We start from the raw sequence: 14,827 nt of genomic DNA on the forward strand, positions 1-14,827 counted from the left end.
GCAAGGGGAATTAGTCCCCCCTCTGCAAACGCGCCAGTGGCCTGCGTTGCAGAGAGGTGTAAAAAGGGGCATAGCCTCATTACACCTCTGTGCAATGCAGCCCCCTGGCGCATACTGGAGGTTCCAGGTGGGCTAGTTGGCCCCCAGGGACCCCTAGTATGCAAGGGGAATTAGTTCCCCCTCTTCAAATATGCACTGGGGGCTGCGTTGCAGAGGTGTAAAAAAGGGTGTGGCCTCATTACACCTCTCTGCAATGCAGCCCCCTGGCGCATACCGGAGGCTCCTGGTGGGCTAGTTGGTCCCCATGGACCCCCAGTATGCAAGGGGAATTAGCTCCCCCTCTGCAAACGCGGCAGGGGGCTGCGTTGCAGAGAGGTGTAACAAGGGGCATAGCCTCATTACACCTCTGCAATGCAGCCCCCTGGCGCATACTGGAGGTTCCAGGTGGGCTAGTTGGCCCCCAGGGGCCCCCAGTATGCAAGGGGGATTAGTTCCCCCTCTTCAAACATGCACGGGGGCTGCGTTGCAGAGAGGTGTAAAAAGGGGCGTGGCTTCATTACACCTCTCTGCAATGCAGTCCCCTGGCGCATACTGGAGATTCCTGGTGGGCTTTCAGGTCGTATATAGTTAGGAATTAGCATTAAAAAAACCTTTGAAATTCACTGAAAAAAACATAGGTTTCAGGCCTTATATAGTTAGGAATTAGCATTTAAAAAACCTATGAAATTCACTGAAAAAACCGTAGGTTTCACACCAGTTATAGTTCGGAATTAGCATTTAAAAAACCTATTAAATTCACTGAAAAAACCATAGGTTTGACACCAGTTATAGTTAGCTGGAAATTTTACTGACAAAAAACCTATGAAATTCCCACGTTATAGTTAGTTGGACTCACTATAACTTGCGCGCCTGCAATGCACTGCTGATGACGTTACATATTACATCACTCATGACATGGTCAGTGACATCACTGATGACACCATCCTTGTGACAGAGTGACAGACCTCCTTTCAGTGTAATGTAACCCTTGAAACACATATTCAAAATAGAAACTAAAATTTTCAACAAAAAAATAGAGATACCCATACCAGTTACAACAACTAATTCAGTAATACCACCATCTATATACACATCCACTCATTCACCAACAGTTCTATATAGTCACTCATACATATATTCACTCATTATATGTAGTGAAACACCTATACATCCTGTTACACACCGACAGTCATCCAAAAGTTACTCACACACATAATCACACATGCAAATAAACTATTCAACATCCATTTATTTGCATATACAGCTATACACACACTACCACCTTACTTCTAAGGAAACTTACACGTACTTACTCTCTTAAACAATCACTTATAGAAACACATACTTATTTAAACAAGAACTCTTTCAATCTCTCACTCTCAAATATACTCACTTATATACATCAATACTCACATATACTAGATTAAAACAAATGTAGTTACTGATAAAGTGAGACAGTCATTCACTCACTAACACACACACATACACACTCATCCACCCATACAGTCCTGCACATATGCTGTCTTCAAAACACATACAAAAAGTGAGTCAGTCATTGATGCATCTATGTGCTAAGTAACACCCCCACCAAACCATACAGACACTCATACTGATACTAAAAAAAATCTAATAACCCATATACACACACATGTAGCTACTCACCAACCCATGCAGCCACTTATACACAAAGTGAAACAATGATACAAACATTTAAATATTTAAACAATACTCTTTAATATATGTATTCACTAAGAATATATATATATATATTCACTGGTGTCAAACCTATGGTTTTTTCAGTGAATATATATATATTCACTGAAAAAACCATAGGTTTGACACCAGTTATAGTTAGCTGGAAATTTTACTGACCTAAAACCATTGAAATTCCCACGTTATAGTTAGTTGGACTCACTATAACTTGCGCGTGCAATGCACTGGTGATGACGTCACATATTACATCACTCATGACATGGTCAGTGACATCACTCATGACATCACTGATGACACCATCCAGTGAATGTGTGTCTTTCTGAAAAATAAATGTGTTATATAAGTATATGTAAAAGTTGATGGAAGAATAAATGTTTAAATAAGTGTTTACATAGATTTTTTTTTAACTAATTGGTTAACTGGTTTATTAAGTGTAGGTTTATTAAGTGTATCTTAGTGAATACATGTATTAGAGAGTAATGTTTAAATATATGTATTAGTGTTTCACTTTGTGTATAAGTGGCTGCATGGGTTGGTGAGTAGCTACATGTGTATGTATATGGGTTATTAGATGTTTTTCTTAGTATCAGTATGAGTGTTTGTATGGTTTGGTGGAGGTATTACTTAGCACATAGATGCATGAATGACTGACTCTCTCTTTGTATGTGTTTTGAAGACAGCATATGTTCAGGACTGTATGGGTGGATGACTGTGTATATGTGTGTGTTACTGAGTGAATGAGTGTCTCACTAGTTTCTTTATCAGTAACTACATATGTTTTAATCTAGTGTATGTGACTATTGATGTATATAAGTGAGTATATCTAAGAGTAAGAGATTGTAAGAGTTCCTATTTAAATTAGTATGTGTTTCTATAAGTGATTGTTTAAGAGAGTAAGTATGTGTAAGTTTTCTTTGAAGTAAAGTGGTAGTGTGTGTATAGCTGTATATGCAAATAAATGGATGTTCAATAGTTTATTTGCATGTGTGAGTATGTGTGTGAGTAACTTTTGGATGACTGTCGGTGTGTAACAGGATGTATAGGTGTATCACTAAATATGATGAGTGAGTACATGTATGAGTGACTATATAGAACTGTTGGTAAATCAGTGCATGTGTATATAGATGGTGGAATTATTCAATTGGTTGTAGTAACCGGTATGGGTATCTCCATTTTTTTGAAAATGTTACTTTTTATTTTTGAATATGGGTTTCAAGGGTTACATTTCAGTGAAAGGAGGTCTGTCACTCTGTCACAAGAATGGTGTCATCCGTGATGTCATGAGTGATGTCACTGACCATGTCATGAGTGATGTAATATGTGACGTTATCAGCAGTGCATTGCACGCGCAAGTTATAGTGAGTCCAACTAACTATAACGTGGGAATTTCAATGGTTTTATGCGAGTAAAATTTCCAGCTAACTATAACTGGTGTAAAACCTATGTTTTTTTCAGTGAATATAATAGGTTTTTTAAATGCTAATTCCTAACTATAACTGGTGTGAAACCTATGGTTTTTTCAGTGAATTTCAATGGTTTTTTAATAGCAAATCTCTATAGGTATGAAAAGTAATATTTTTTATAACGAATTTTATATTGTATAATTATGTAATTTTAAAAAAAAACATTTTTTTGCCCTGGGGCGCTCCCGGGGCGCGTATCGGTGAAGGCACGGGTAAGCGCAATGTTACGGCGCGCCCTGGGGCGCGTACCGGGGAGCGTCCCGTTAGCGCTATTGCCGCGATCGAAAAAACCACATCATGATGTGTCGCGTAAGCGTGACGTATCGCGTAGCCACGTGATGCGTCTTATGGCGCCTCGCGTAAGGGCGCGTATCGCGTTGCCGCGCGATGTCTTATGACGCGCTTCGTAAACGCACCCGGAAGCGCTCCGCTCCACGGCGCGGCCCGGTGCGCATAGCATAAGCGCGCCGGAGCGCGTAACGTAAGCGCACCGGGTCATGTGTCGGGTCATGTGACCTGAAAATAACACTTTTCATTGGTTCTCATCATTTTTTTTCTCCAAATGATGAAAGCCCCCTCCTTTTTTCCTCATTCTAACTTTCTTCATTGAGAGAGCAAGAGCTATTTTTCATCACTGCAATGGCATCACTTGTAGCTGCAGCTGGTGCACCCCCACCACCACCACCAAGAAAAGAAGGTCCACCACCATAGTTCCTTGGAGGAGAAGAAGAAGAAGAGGAAGAGGAAGAGGAGGAGGAGGAGGAACAATCAAGGCGTTTCCTGCCTGAAGAACCAAGGCAAAGGCACGTTAAAGTGCACTATATTTGGCAATTCTTTTCCATCCCTGAAGGCCAAAAAAAGGTGAACGCCCCCAAAGTCACCTGTCTAATTTGTGGCTCAGTCCTCTCCAGGGGCAATCCCCTAAAGAAATATTCATTTGGTAATTTTACCATGATCCGCCACATGGAGAGGTTTCATCCCAATAACTTAGCCCACGCTGAAGTACAGGAACTTCAGAACAACCCACCCCCTGTGGCCAGCACCTCCTCTACTGAAGACTCACTTTCTGGTCCTGAAGCACGCCAAATGGTGCCAAATATACAACAAAAATTTGGCACCATAAAACATGTTTGCATTTTCTGTAGCAAAACGTTATGTTATGGTGAACTTAGTGTCACCTTAATAAATAATGTTGTGGACAACCACCATTGCAACAAGAAAAGGAAGCACTAATTCTTTTCATTTTTTTGCTCCTGTGGAGCCATTTCCACTTCCCTGTTTTTTATTTGTTCCCTTAAAAAACACAAAAAAATATAAAATTGTTCAAAAATACAAAAAAAAATGTTCAGTAAAGTAATAAAAAAAATATAAAATAACAACAACAATTTAAAAAAAGTTATTTTCAGAACTACCTCACATTTATAAAATTAAACCTATATTTTTAAAGGATCTCTGTCTATTTTTTGTCCTTAGGGTACGCGTACCGGGGCGCGCCCCCCCCCCCCCCAAAAAGAAAAAAAAAATTTAATGAAGCAGTTAGCATGAGGGAAGGACACAAACAGAGTTATGTTAAGAGAAAAAGAGCTACAAGATGACCACAGAGGGATTGTTTATTACATAGTAAAAAATAGAGAAGGTGTAATTGGATGAAAGTGAGAAAAGTAAAATGACTAAAGGAGCGAAAGAAAGGAAGAACGCTAAAGTAGAGATAGTGTGAGACTGTGATTGGCTGTTAAAAGAAAAAGAAAGGACTGTAAAAAATGGAGAATGAAGGGTAGTGGCTGAACCACGATAAATGAAGAACGATGAGGGAAAGTGAGAAAAGACCAGGTAGTATAAGTAAAGAGGGGTGAAAGAGGGAGAAAAATTGAATTAGGATAACACATGGGGAGTGACAAAGAGAGAGGACAAAGAGAGTAAAGGAAACAGTACCTGAATGGGCTTGAGTAAAACAGCAAAAAAGATAAGTAATGCAGTGTGTGTGACTTATAGGGAGTCAGTGGGTGTAGGTCGCGGTGTGGGTGTGTAAGGTGTGTCTGTGGGTGTGGCTGTGTGGTGGAGGTGAGGGTGTGTGAAATATGTGTGAGGAGTGTATGAGTGTGGGGTGTATATGTGTGCGATGTATGTGTGTGTATGGAATGTGTGTGTGTGTTTGAGGAGTGTGTGTAGGAGGATTTTTTATGTGTATGAGGTGTGTGTGTGGGGTGTATGTTACAGGTGTGTGTATGTGTTGGAAGGGGGATGAGGTGTATGTGTAGGAGTAAGGTAAATAATTAAGAAAAAGAGTGAGTGAAGAAGCAAAGGAAGGGAACAGAGGGTAAGTGAAGTAAAGAAAAGGGATTGAAAGAAGTTGAATATGAGATGGGAAATCGGAAAAGGGGAGTAAACATGTAGAATAAGAATAAGTGAGGGAAGCAGAGTAAAGACACAGGAGTGTGGTAGATTGAGAAAATGTTAGTGAGCTTAAAGCAAAGGGTGATGACAAACTACATTTTTTAGTCATACTTACCATATAATAAATATAACTTTAATTAATTTTTTTAACTACACTTTGTATCTGTGAAAGAGAGAAGAAAAAATAAGTTATAATTAGTAAAGTATGTATTTTAAATTAAAACATACAAATGAAGAGGTTAAAAATCATAACGCTCTATTTAGAAATAAAGTTAGAGTGAAGAACACAGAAAGGGAAATAAACTAAGGTAGAAGGACAAAAAGAGAGAAAAAGAAATAGAAGAAGAGGAAATTATAAAGAGTAAAGCATATAGATTCACTGACAAAAAGAGAGAGAAGAACAGAGAAATGAACTGAAGGTAAGAAAGATACTAAAACAATGAGTTAGCAAAACTAAATCAGGAAACAGAAGTAAGTAAAAAAGATAATGACTGAGACAGAAAACAGTCTAATTAAGGATGCATTTAGAAGAATGAGGAATAGAAGATAACTGAGAGTAAGTGAAGAACAGTCATAGAGTGAAAGGATGAAGGGAGACAGGATAATATACAACGATTGAGGGAAATGGACTGAGGAAGTTATAAGGTAGACACACTAAGACAAAAACTGAGTGAGGTGGAGTACAATGAGTGAGAAAAGAAAATGAGTAAGTGAGCAAAAAGAAGGAAAGAGAGGAGAAGACGACTAAAACAGTGGTACTGAGAGAAAATAATTTGGTGATGAAAGTAAAGAGAAGGACATTGAAAGAAAGGAAATGAGGGATAGTAATGGAACCAGAGTAAAAGAAATGGGATGAAGAACGATGAGAGAGGAGCAGTGAAGTTGTTGTAAAAGAAGTGATAGAAGGTAGATAAACACAAGTGAAAATAACACAAGTAGAGTGAGGCACTGAGGACATAGAAGTAGTGAACGAAAAATAGAGAGAAGAGGTCAAAAGTAAGGAGCAAACTAAGATAAGCTAGGGAGAGTGGGTGATTTATAGTGATAGAGTGCAATAATACTGCTGAGTGAGTAAACAGGAATTACTAAAAGAGCAAAGGAGGAAAATACGGAAAAGAGAAGTGAAGCAGAGAGACTGAAAGCTGAAAGGTTATGCAAGGGAGAGACGGGATACACACAGTTGAAATGAGAATGAGGGGTTGTCAAAGAAGTGGAGTAAGGGAACGGGGTTACAGAGAGTGAGAGAAAGACATTATAAATTAGTAAAAAGAGCTAAAAGAGGATGGAAAAAGGAAAGTAAGTGTCACAGAATGGGAATACAATTTAATTTACACAATCTAAAGTATAAAATAACTTGTACAACATGTTACATAGTTTATTTTTGATGTTCTCAGAATATATTGAATTTCACTTAAAACAGTGAGTTCAAATTACTCATCATATGACAGCGGGGAAAAAAAAACACAATCTAAAAGATTGTGTTTTAAAAAAAAACTTAAATACTGACAAATGACAAATGTACGCTAAAGTTAGATTGACTTACTTTTCCTTGAGGCCAAATACTGTATCATGGTGCTCCTTTTCTCGTTGGAAAGTACTTTGCTGTTCACTTAAAAATCCATTTCATCGACTTTCTATAAGAAAAGCTCCAAGAACATCTGAAATATTTTCAATATTTTCATATACTCCTTTTTTTCAGTCATGACTCTACTCATTCCTGCACCTTACCATTTGGCCAAATAGTGTCAGATGTATGAGTATATGTTCAAATTAATTCTAAGGCACTCTGAAATGACCTTTTTCCCGACGTTCTGAAAGAAAGGCTCTACAACATTTTCGCAATATTTAAGTATTTGTAAAACCATCTCTGACTCACTCATGTTCATCATTTTGTATAATACTAACATCACTTACTATGACATCCACTTACAGTACCTATATGACAAGTCAATTTTTTATATTGCCTGGATCACTTTTACTCAGAATATATTTTTAAACCGGAAAATAACCTTTATTAACTGCTCCCGTCTTCATTAGCCAATTTCTTTTACCTAAATTTTGGCTGTAAAAACACTAGGTATGAATTTATAAAGCCAAAAGGCAAACGTTGTTTGAAAGTCAAATGAGTGTCGTTACATTAGGTCCAACCTTTAGAAGTTTTTAAATAGCATGTGTAATGCCCAGATGTTGTAGAAGGACCATCATGAAAAATAATAGCTGCAGTTGCAAAGGTTCTTCCTGATATCGATAACTGAGAAGCCACAACATTTTTAATAGAAGTTGTCAATTTAGTTCCATCAGGTCTACATCGTTGGAACATTAAAATGACATACTGACCATAATTTTGTAGAAATAATGTGGACAGCATTGCAGACTTACATTGGGTACACACCATATTGTGATCCGCTGCTTTAACTAGATTATTAAAAGGCACTGATTTGCAGTCTGGTAAAGTCAAATATATAAATCTTATCACAGTCATGTTGCCATTGATAAGAAAGGTTAAAAAGATTTTTTATATCTACTCCTTCATCTTCCAATACATCAAACATATACATTAAAAATTCCTGACAATCCTGCTGAATTATCTGTGAAAATTGATTTTGACCTGAACATATGTCTACAAGATTCCTAATTTCTGAAACTCTTTCTATTTTTCCTCTATCACTACTACATTTCTCTAACACAGAATTCAATAAACAGCACAATGTTTGTTCCCGATTTTCGACAATCTGTTTTTGTAAATTTTGAAGAAAAAAAACAACATTAACTACTTCATTAGCATAGCAGTTGACACCAGAACTGTTTTCAAACTGAAATCCAACAACATCCTCAACAGAATCCTTTTTCCTTCTGCTTACAATTACAGTTTCATCTACTTTTTGCTACTACCTCACTGCAATTACTCTCATTTCTTCTTTTTCGGCCTACCACACGTTTTTCAATCAGAGGATATTGAGGCAAATGTGGAGCCTACTCTCTTCTTAACCTATTGTATTCTTTAACATAATCTAGATCAGCACAAATCTTTGTTTCATCACACTCAATCAAGTACAATCCTGATAAAGCCACATATGCCATACCCTCTTTAAACACAGAACTTCCAATGTTCACCAAAGCACTATCTACACTTAAACCTTGAGATTTATGAATTGTCACTGCATATGCCAAACAAATAGGAAACTGTTTTCGGGGAACATATAAGTCTTACACGAGCAAAAATCTAGCTGAACAACGACAAATTTGTTCTATTTCATCAATGCCATCAAATTTAATTTTTATAATTTCAATTCCATCTCTATTTTTGTAATTCACAAAACCAACATGACCCATTGCTCCATTTACCAGACCTCTTTCAACATTTAAATTCCTTCTCAAAATGACACGACAATTCAAACACACATTCAGAGTCTTTTCAAAACCAGCAGTTTTAGATATACTCTTCTCTAATGAATCCAATTTTGATTTCAAATTTTCAGACAAAACAATTGTTGCTCCCATATGCTCTATTTTATCTGTAGCTTCCAGTTTCACTATCTCTTCATTTTCCAAATTTAACATTTTGTTGTTGAACATGGAACATTCTTTCAGAGTTGGCATCAAACATATGGCAGATTTCCTCTCGTTAACTTTCTTAAAAATATTCTCTGGAAGAATGTTTTCATTTGGGTACAAATTTGAAATTAACCGTCCATGTAAAGCTTCTTTCCCTTGCTGACTTATTTTTCCTACTCTTACGTCTTGTAAAATATTTTTATAATCTTCATCCTTTGCCTACCGCATATTTTGAAGCAGTTCTGCATATTTGAAGTTTAATCATAAATTAACGTTTCCAATGCTTCCTAGGCACTTCCTGGTATCTTCATGCGTGAGCATTTTTAACACAGGTTGTCCTTTCACTGGAGTCAACTGCAGAAGATCTCCAAAAACAATAATATGTTTTCCTCCAAATAAAACATCATAGTCTGTTCTAAGAATTTCTTGCATTCTCAAATGCACAAAAGCAAGCATTATATTTGACACCATGCTTACTTCATCAATGATAAGAAGTTTCATTTTCTTCAGGACTCTCGAAACTTCGGAACACGCATCTCCAGATAGCTTGTGATATTGTAATTTGTTATCATGCTCCACGGGCAGCATCAGTAAACGATGTAAAGTAATCCCTTTAATATTATGTGCTGCCAGCCCAGTTGGAGCAGTAACAAAACAAGACAGCGGTGATTCAGTCCTTTTCTGCAGATAAGATGCAATTGCTTTAATCAGAAAACTTTTTCCAGTTCCCGCTTCTCCACTCACGTACAGTCGGACAGGCTTAAATGATGTACATGAGCACTCTTTCTTCTCATGACTCAATCCATGTTCAACCTGTTCTGTGACTTCGTCATATATCAGTTTCTGCTCAACGTTTAATTGTTTCACCAAATCTTCTAAATTAATTACATCCTCTTGAGCTTGCTCCAGAGCTCTTTCCACCTCATCCATGGCAGTGGCAGCTTCATTTTGGATAATTGGTCCTCCTAGTGGATCCTGACTCAATGAAGCAGAACTCTGACTGCCTTGAGAACTGTCTCTCGCAATCTCTGCAGCAATTTTTGCTTCTTGCTCTATTTCTTCATTCAACATTTGCAGATAATTTGGAAAAACAGGACATTCTATGGTATCCTTCGTAGCATTAAAAGAGTCTTCATAACAGAGAAAATCTCCAAGTAGTTCCTCTTCTTCTCGCCATGGTTTAAAGAGTTGCAAAAGAGCCAAATAGTAAAATTCTCTTTTGTCTGGATTTTCACAACTCAATTTTCGATGATTAATCAAATGACCTTTTCTCTGTTTCACTAGACATCCTTCACATCCAATGACAGCATATATTCCATTATTGATATCTTCTCTGATGTTCCTCTTATAAATATAGCTTTGAAGAACTTCATAGAGACAAAGGTTCTCAAGATGAGGACTTCTATTTGGATAGTATGTATCCAACATGTTTGTCTTCAAAATATCTGTACTTTCTGGTTCTTTCTCCGCCAAATACTCTCTCTTGTACAGATTTCAAAACTCGATTTCGTGTTGCAGCAAGACCTAGACTCACCCAAATGATGGTTCTAGATTTGGCATAGAGACTTGCTGACGTCAATCGATCAGAACATTCATATGCTCCAATTTCTCGATGCGACAACATCTTCAGACTGTAACTGTATAATTTCTTGCTTAGACTCTTTTCATGTGAAATGTCCTCCCACATTTCCTTCAGTTCTGTCTTTTCTTTTTTTGTGATGTAAGACGTCACATATCGAGCCACAGCAATAGAGTTCTCAGCAACGAACTGAATATCCATGTTAGCATTCCACATGGACAAAATCACTGGGTTGTATTCGTTGATGTACTTGGACTCTTCGTTTCTTTTTAAATTGTATGTATTTTTTGGTGATTTCCTCATCACAGTATGTCGCAGAGAAGACATCAAATTATTTACTCTTCCTTTAGAAATCACTTGTCGTGGAAAGCCGAAACGACATTTTGTGTAGAACTTGTCCTTGTTTCTGAATTTTCGACGACAGTACTTTCCACAACGATGGGATTGAAAGCGTAAAACTTGCTGCCTTAAACTGTTTTCCTCTGTAGTTTTCGGAACAGCACATGTTGAATACTCTTCAATGAAGCTCATCACTGTCTCATCCGAATCTGTTCCAAATTTTCGGTGCATCTTTAATCCATAACAACATATGTATGTGAGGAGCACCTCTCGCTTGATACTCCTTTCTCCAAAAGAAATCCAAAACCTCTCCACGGGGAGGATTTTTTTTGTTGGTAATAAAAGACATCATAGCTTCAAATCTATGATTGAAATATCTGCATACATTCACTGGATCCAAAGAACACAGTTCTCCAGGTGTTTTGAATTCTATATTTTGTATATTTGCATTTGCCTCTCGTAGAAATTGAAGTAAGTCGTCCCATGCATACTCGGCACAGCTAAGAGTGAAGAACCATGTATGAGTTCCTAAGTTTCTTAACATACATTTCAATTCCCCATGACGACGGTACCAATACTCGTTTGTACCACGCTGACATGCCATGAGATTGATTAGATGACATTCTAAAATATTATCTTGCAGATTCACTTTCTCCATAAAGTCCCTCGCCGAAACATTTTGCAGATGTGCTCCACTTTTCAATATATGGTTTACTGCATAAGAAAGCCCAGACAAGTCACTTTCATACAGTAGATGAAACAAATAGGGAATGCATTGACGAAACCTTGGATCTTCAGCATATAATCTTACAGTTCGATATTCAGATGCAGGAATTTGAAGTGGTCGATCGTCATATCGTCCACCTCGACCTGTTGGAAATAGCTGTGGAAAACAACGAGCTTCCAAACTTTGTTCCCATACACTAATGGGACTTCCTTTTGCTGCTTTCATTTGAAACAATTCAATTGCATTCCCCATTACTTCTTTGGAATGCAAAGGATGAACAGTATAATGTTCATATATTTCTTCACTTCTACACACATCAACTTTTTCAATTTGGCCGCCTGAACAATCACTGTCTTCATCTGCAGCTGTTTCCTCTGCTGCAACACATACATCTTTGTAATACTCATTGTTTTTGACTAAATACAACGTTGCCTTTTTGACTTTCCTAACATCCACTAAATCTTGCCTGATTTTTTTACTCTTTGTCGGAACCCCATTAACTAGAATAACTAAAGGTTCATCTTCTACTTTTTCTATACCAATTGTATCAATATTTTTTTTTAAATCTAGGGGCAAATAAACAACTCTTCCCTTTAATCCTCTCTGCAAATCTGTAGGAGGCAATTTCCCTATCTTAGGCTCCATGCGAACAATTGCCTGAAAAGGATGGACACATTGAATCAAAATAGACTCATATGTATTTAAATCCATCAATTCACGGGGAATGTCTCCCAACTCCAGATTATTATGAACAGCTCTAGCAGGCATTCTGTTTTGATTTAATTTATCATAACAATATTTACAAATACGCTGATCAGAACTCAAATCAAAACAATTCTCCACCCACAAATAAGTTGCAAAATCTTTCCACTCATAATTATTCATCTTTTCACTTTTTACATATAAATCAACTAATCTAGTTTGATGCTTATAATGACTTCGTCGACAACACACACAAGTAAAATTTGGCCTTTCACTTGATTTCACCTTAAACCTGGTAATTTCCTGCTCAAACTTTTCTGTATTTGAAATCTGTACATTGTCTTCCACATTACCTTGAATTGCTGTGTCAATTTCTACACTGTCCTCTTTTTCACGAAAATAACAAATCTCAATTTCTTCACAAATCTTCTTCACATCTAATTCAGTTCCATGCAAAAGAGCACTGTTTAATTGTTTAAGCTTAAGTGCTGGACTTTTTGCATAATACAACATTCTCACTAATTTCCTCATTTTGGTATGATGCACTGCTAACATCCTAAAATGATGAAAAACACTCTGACAGACTTTTCTAGAAAGACAAGCCAGTGAATGCCCTTGCAAACCTGTTTTTTCTCTCAGTCTGCAAGGATCTAAGTCTTGCAACAACTTCACTTTCTGCTTTAGACTTTTCTTACTATATGTACATAAGAAATTACAAAACAAATCAATTGATTCCTGTCGCACACTACAAATACGACTACACTTCCAAGTGTACACTGGACCCTTAGTACGTCTCCCTAAAACTTCATCAGTTAACACCTCTTCTGGTTCTCTCGGCACAAGTTTCTCTTTTTCAATCGGACAACCGTCTTTCACTTCATACGCTCGACCACAGGTGTCAACTGCATGCACTAAATCATTATCCTGGAAGTAACTCTCCTCATTAAAAAATGGCTCACAACTTGAACTGTGCATCCATTCTCCCGAAAAAACTTTACAAAAATTAGTCCGATTAATTACTCTTTTCCATCTACTGTTTGATTTGAAAACATCAATTGTCTTAAGTGTCCTAATTCTATTGATTATTAAAATAAATAATTTTTTTCTTAACTTCAAAAGCCTGATCAACAATCTTCTCTACACTTTTTTTTTCTTATAAAAAGCAGCTCTCTGTTTACCTTTCCTAATTTTTTTTGACAAATTTAAAACCACCCTATTGCGAAACATTCGTTTACGAATGTCTCTAAACTGATTCTGCCTTCTATTCCTATACATATTATTCTCTCCTGCTCCAGTTGTAGAATTCTTTGAGGGTCTCTCCTTCCTTTTCAAATGTACTCTCTCATTCTCTTTTTCTACATGCTGTCCATCATTTTTTTGCAATGTACATATGTTACGTATGAAAGACTTAGTTCTCTTACCAGGAGCTTTGTTCCTGTTTTTTTGTTTTTTGAAGTATGTGTTGTGGAAGAGTGCTGTAATTCCGTTGCTCTTTTTGTTTTTTTGCGGTTATCTTCTTTTCTTCGCCTTTCCCTTGAAGGCATTTTGTCTTACTCTTGAAATCTTGATTTCAATCTGTGTTAAAGAAAAAAATAGCACATTATAGATCACTATTACCAAACAACAAAGCAATGACAAAAACCAAACAGTCTATTCAGGGTTACAGATCAAGTCAGGATTCTCCAGGGGTGCAGAAGAGGTGAGGCCTGTATTGAAGAGTGTAGTGGAACACAGCTCTGTCCACAGGTACAAAGTAGGTGAGACCTGTGTCTAAGAGTCCAGTAGGTGATAGACTTCATGAAGTCTAGTCCACTGCACTCTTATACAAAGGCTTCACCACCTATGCTTCCCAGGAAAGGCCTCTCTCCCACTACAGTCTTGAACATAGATCTCACCTCCTCTGTCCCTATGGATATGCCTCACCTCATCTCCACAATCTACTTCCTAATCTCAGGTGAAACAGGTGACATGATTGTGAAAAGATCAATTTTTTTTATGTAATCATGCACACACAATTTATTCTATCTCAAAAATGTAAAACACATTACTTTGCCCTTTAAATGTTTCAGTAGTGTAATGAAAAGCTTATACATATCACCTTATCTCTGTTTTTCAAATTTCATTCTAAAAAAAGATTATGAGGCCTAAGCAGGACTGCTCATGTGATGAATCCTGTCCAGGGGAGCACAAAACATGAGGCTTCTGTCCAAGAATGCAGTGGACAGGACTAAACTGGAGTAGTGTACAAGAAAAAGATGAGCCACATTTATAAAACCATGCGTCAGTTTTGCGCTACTGATGCGTCACTTTTTGTGA

The sequence above is a fragment of the Lissotriton helveticus genome, chromosome 8 (genome assembly GCF_964261635.1).
Source record: "Lissotriton helveticus chromosome 8, aLisHel1.1, whole genome shotgun sequence".
NCBI lineage: Eukaryota > Metazoa > Chordata > Amphibia > Caudata > Salamandridae > Lissotriton > Lissotriton helveticus.